This window comes from Siniperca chuatsi, linkage group LG4, assembly GCF_020085105.1.
Source record: "Siniperca chuatsi isolate FFG_IHB_CAS linkage group LG4, ASM2008510v1, whole genome shotgun sequence".
In the NCBI taxonomy this organism is placed as follows: Eukaryota; Metazoa; Chordata; class Actinopteri; order Centrarchiformes; family Sinipercidae; genus Siniperca; species Siniperca chuatsi.
Window position 1 is genome coordinate 27,733,752 of NC_058045.1, and position 5,826 is coordinate 27,739,577.

The following is a 5,826-nucleotide window of genomic DNA, read 5'->3' on the forward strand; positions in this document are numbered from 1 at the left end:
CAGCCAGATACACGGCACGCTGAGAGGGGCGTTCCAACTTCCGCCGGCCCATGACAGATTATTTTGCCACTCTTTATCCGTGCTATATCTCGCCGCATACACGTTATAAATCTCTACTATAAGACACCGCATATTATACGTGTTAGCATTATTAAGATTTAAAGAAAAATTAGCGTCTTTGTTTTCTGTAACCTCCCTGTTGTTCCACTTGGTACGCTCCACTACAACAAGGAAAGGGGTTGGCTCAAGGATGAAAGCAATGTGCCTCTGTTTATAAACGCTCGTTTCCCTCTCTGGATATTTATTGTTTTGTCAAATTTGGACGTTATACCGATTTATTTTCATATTGTTTCTTCAGGTCGGAATACAGACTGTAGGCTATTTAGGATTTTAACCCGTAAAAAAAGCGAGGTTTTGGTCACGGTCGGCATTTTGCGCGTCATCCACCTGCGCAACCCTTAGAGGCTATTGCAAACAAAAAAAAATAAAAAATTAACATATGGCATAGACAAGCTATAAATCAGTTTTCTAAATCAGGAATAAAACGTAGAAATATTCCTTTATAACTACATGGGCCATAAAGTTTATTTCAAACACATTTAGATAATACAATTATCTACCATTATGTCAGTGATAATTTATTATAAATATTCTATTTAATTCAAGAAATGTATTGTGCGTTAAAATGCCACCAGAGCAATGTCAGACGATGAAAATATTGTGGTCTCTGTACAATACAGCACACACATAATAGTAACACACATTGCTACTATAAATATAGAGAAGCATGTAAAACAATATACAATTTTAAAAAGCATTGTTGATGCATTACTAAAATAACTAATAGGCCTAATAGTTATGTATGAATAGATAAAACAAAGCGCACAGTAAGCTAGTGGCCACTTGCCCCTGCTCAAACAGACTAAGTGTTTTTATAAAATAAAATCATGTTGGACTTAGGAGACACATCTCTCTCTAATGTGCAACATCAGACTGGCATTATTAAACTAGCCTATATAATACATATTAGGTTAGAAGTTACATGTAGGTCTACTAAATGGCCATGGGCTGTAAAAGAGACAAGACCACATGTTACTTGATCAAATTTGAATAATGAACAATAAAGTTTTGCATCTAAACTGTCCAGTTGTATTTACCTTTGCCTCAGGCTATGGAAACATAGGTCTACTCTCCCCTATTGTATTTGAGGTACTTATACTTTACTTGTGTACTTTTACTGCTTTGTACTTCTAGCCTACTTTTCTGAGGGAAATACACACTTCCTTTGGTGGCTAATACTACCTTGCTTTGTTGTTGTTACTTTCAGTTATGTAAAGGATCTGAATGCTTCTTTCACCACTGCAGCTGGAACAATGTTGGAATATTGCAGCACGAAAAGTAGTATAAAATACAAGTTACTGTTGAGTACCAAAGACACAGTGTCGGGGCTTTTTGGATTATTTCATTGATTCCATGAAAATATTTCATCTTGAAAAGATGACTGAAATTGGAATCCCCCCATGATACAATCAATGGAGGGACTATGGATCCCCCTTCTCTCTGTTAAAATGAATACAACTCAGATATGCAGATGACCTGTTTTCGTGTGATCACTAAGGTATAAGTTCCCCCAGCTATGTGAAGTTATGTGAAAGTACTGCAAACTGGACCATCAGTTTTCTTTTCTTTGGAGTGTGAAGTGTTTGCTAACTGTTAAGTTGTGCACAGAACAGCTTTGGTTATGGTTAGAGGCCAAGACACAGCTATGTGATAAGTATTTGAGAGAGTATTTGGTCAGTGAGAAAACTTGAGACAAATCCTTACAGTGAAATCGTATGATTAAAAAAAACTGAAACTGGAATAGTAGTAGTAATAGTGAAACTGCATAAGTGCACTCATCCGCCTCCCCATCACACCACAGTTTCAGGGTCAGACTTCTATTGTGCCACCTTCACATAATCCTTCTGTAATGGAAAACTGTCTTAATTTCACTTTTGTGCACATGTAGGCCATGTGCTATCATTCTGTATCCATTTCATCAAAATCTAAGGAGAAACTTCCTGCTGACCAACATGATTGTTCCTTTCTGGCATTTTTTAAATTACACTGTTTGGCTTAAGGGGTTTGTTTATTTATTGAAATTTGCTGAAACTTGGTTTTGAAATCCTTAAGGGCAGCAGCTTATTGTATCTTGCTTTGGTAACATGACAGAAGAAGTAGTAATAAGAAGCAACCTGTATCTGTCAAGTTTTAGTGATTGCCAGCAAAAAGGCAATAACTAAAAACTGGTATAAAACAACAAAAAAGGAAATTTATTGGAAATTAGGGGATGATAAATCTCACCCCTTCGTTGTCAAAATGATCTTGATTGATCCACAATAATTTTTTTTTTTTTTTTGGTCAAGTCCTAACTTGACAAAATGTAGGGAAAATGACTCTGTCCAAGATGAATGACATGTGAGGTGGCATAACCTGAATTTCATAAATTATCTGAGAGATGATATGTTTACTGTTGCCTTGTTTTGATCAATCATTTTTCCATAGAAGAGGTGACTAACAGTCCTGCCCTCTTTTTCCTCTGGAAAGCTGTGCTTGGTTTTTCTGGCTAATTCACTGAGATGGAATTCATGCACGTGTATGTTGGAAAGGAGATACCGAACCCACCCATGTCTCTGTCCTGAGTTGCCCCAGTGCCTGGTAGAATGAAACACCCACAGTGTTTCAGGTGCATCAAGGACATCGTCGCAAAACGAGTGTGTGAGAGTGTGTATTTGATGCTCGCGCCTATCCTATTACTTCCAGTTCATTGCCCTTATCACTTATCTTTACAACTCTCATCTGTTGAAGGATGAAGGGTATCTCAGACATTGCGTCATATATCTCTGTGCTCCTGACATGAACGCAGCCCGTCGTACTCATTGTACAAAGTGTCCAGGATATTGCCTGCTCGCTGCAGTTTTCGCTCTCTGCAGGAGCTCAGTGAGAGCAGCCTAAGTCGCAGACTTATCGATTGCTGCTAATAGCCTCCATCTCATCAGCAGGGCAGCGCAGAAACCCTGAGAGGAGTGAAAGAAAACCAATGCTCATGTTAATTCTATTAGTGCGCATATATTTTGTTTGGCTGATGACACTGTAGTTCACTTATAAATTATCTAGGTACCTGCCACCACCCATTCAAATACCAAGAGAGGTATCATCATTGCATAGTCACTATCTGTTCAGAGAGTGGATTGGGGCTGAACACTAGAAAAGCTGTAAAAACGTCGTCCTTAGCCCCTTTCGAAGTGTGTTTGAGCATATCACCTCCTGTGGTCAGCTCCCAGGTTTGGAATATGTGTCAGTATAGTGTGTGTGTGTGTGTGTGTGTGTGTGTTCAGTGGTGAAAGATGTGTTTAGACCTGTATGAGATAAATAAGAGATAACAAGACTGAGAGTGTAAAGCCACACAACTCTGTGACGCTGCATGTTAACAGTGACAATGCTAACATGCTGATGTTTAGCAGGTATAATGTCTACTATTTCACCATCTTAGTTTAGTTTTTTTTAGCACGCTAACATTTGCTAAATAGCACTCAACATAAAGTACAACTGAGGGAATGTCATTAGTCTTGCAATTATTTGATCATAAATTGAAATGCTAGACAAATTGACCAGACAATGGCACTAGATGAAAAGTCATCCTGAGGGGGGCATGAATGTGTGAACCAAATTTCATGACAATCCATCTGACAGTTGTCAAGATATGTCACTCTGAACTAAAAGTTATCATCAAAGTCAGTTGGATTCATCCTCTGGGAACCATGAATGTCTGTACAAAATTTCAAGGCAGTCCAATAGTTATTGAGCTATTTCAGTCTGGACAAAAGAGGTGGACTGACCAACAGTGCCATCCCTAGAGCAATGCAGCTAGGATGGCTAAACATATCACCAAGCTTGCTTCTTAATCACCACATTTATGAAAAAATTACTTCAAAACTGTTTAAAGGCTAAAACTGTTTAAAACATGAGGACTCGGTTCACCAAATTACACTTCATATGACAGAAGAAAAAAAAAAAAAACACATTTCAGTGAAAACAAACCACCATGATATCATGAGGCGAGGAAACTGGTACCTCTGCTCTGGTTCAACACCCAGCAGGCCGTCCTCTTTCTGAAGATGCACCCGACAAGTCAAACAGAACACACAGAACTAGCAGCTGAGGCTGAACAACAAAGCTGACAAGCTTAGGTTAACCCACTGGGAATTGGATGCAGTGTATTTATGGCATTATGTATTATGGAGTCATACAGGGTCATAAAGAGGCAGCATAGAAGAACATATTATTTTATTCCAAAAACTCTATTAGTCTAATCTGCATGCAGTAAACAGTGGCAGATGGGGCTCAATGTACTGCGAACAAAGTGGCTAATAAGTGTCACTGATAAGAAAGGTGTTAGGAAGAGAAAAGGTTCTACTGAAGTGAAAACTCTTGTTGAGCCATTTTGAGCGTTTGGAGCCTGATTCAATGTTACAGTTTATGGTTTTTAAAAAGCATAAAGGAGAGAAAATGTTTGAGCAGTAGTTCATTCACCCGAGTTGCACCGCTTATTTCTAGAAGGTGTTCTCTTTACACTATGCATACAATGAAGCTCACCAGTACTAGAGTAGCCTACTCCAGAAGTTTATTTCCATTACTACATTTCTTATGAAAATCTGGTGTGTTAACTGAAGTAACACTGAAGTTGAATGACAGATGACAGCACAAGAACACTATAATACTGCGCCTAAAACATCTGTGGGATAGTAGCAGCACATTACTGTTTCTGTCATCTGTAGACCAAACAAGTGATACATTCACTGATGTAATATTTTAAATCGGTGAGCTAAAAGGTCTTTTAGTTTGCTGAAGGTCACACTCTTACAGATTTGATAAGAGCCATTATCATAACTATGCCAGAGATGTTCCTGGTAGATAGTATAATGATGTGTGTGTTTCTGTGTCTATATGTGTGTGTACTCTGTATGTATCTTTGTATTAATAGATAACGGTATAGGAATCAACTCATTGGTCCAGAAATCAATGATGTCACTGTCTGGCTGGAAGAATGCCTCCTTCTTTATGGAGTATGATGATGCGCATGCTGATTTCGCTCATGAGACTGCCGCATGCTGCATGTCAGTCATGTGTTAAGTCTAAAAAGATCACTTTGCCTAAAGTGCCAAAATGAGGATGATAACAACCTCCTAACCCTTAAGGTCATTGTGATAGTTTCATTCATTCTGTCACGGTTTAGAGGTTTTGTCCTGTTATTTCCTGTTTTATTTTGTAATACTCTCCCTCCCTCTTGTGTCTTAGTTTTGCTTCCTGTCGTTGATTGCTTCAAGTGTGTTCACCTGTGTCATTGGTTTCACCCGTGTCTCGTTGTCTCCCTCACCTAAGTGTATTTAAGTCTGTGTCCTTCCTTTGTCGGTTTGTCCCAGTTGTTATGTTGGTTTTGGTTTCTCTGATGTTTGGACTTATTGGGCCTGTTACCTGTTTGGTACCTGCCAGTAAGCTCTATCAAATTATTTAAATCATTGTGCTGCCTCCTCTGTCTGCCTTTGGGTCCTTTCCTGTTCCCTGTTTGCCAACATCGTAACACTTTCATTATGTTTTTAAACTATGTGTTTATGTATAAACTTCTTTATAATCTTGCCTCTCTTGAATTTTCATCATTATATTATCACATACAGCTTTAACATCCTATAATCCTATCACCTGTGACATGAAAAAAAACTTTGAGCAGGCTTAGTTGATGACAGTTTTTGGAACAAAATGGCAAGCGGAAAAGATCTAAGGGTGACT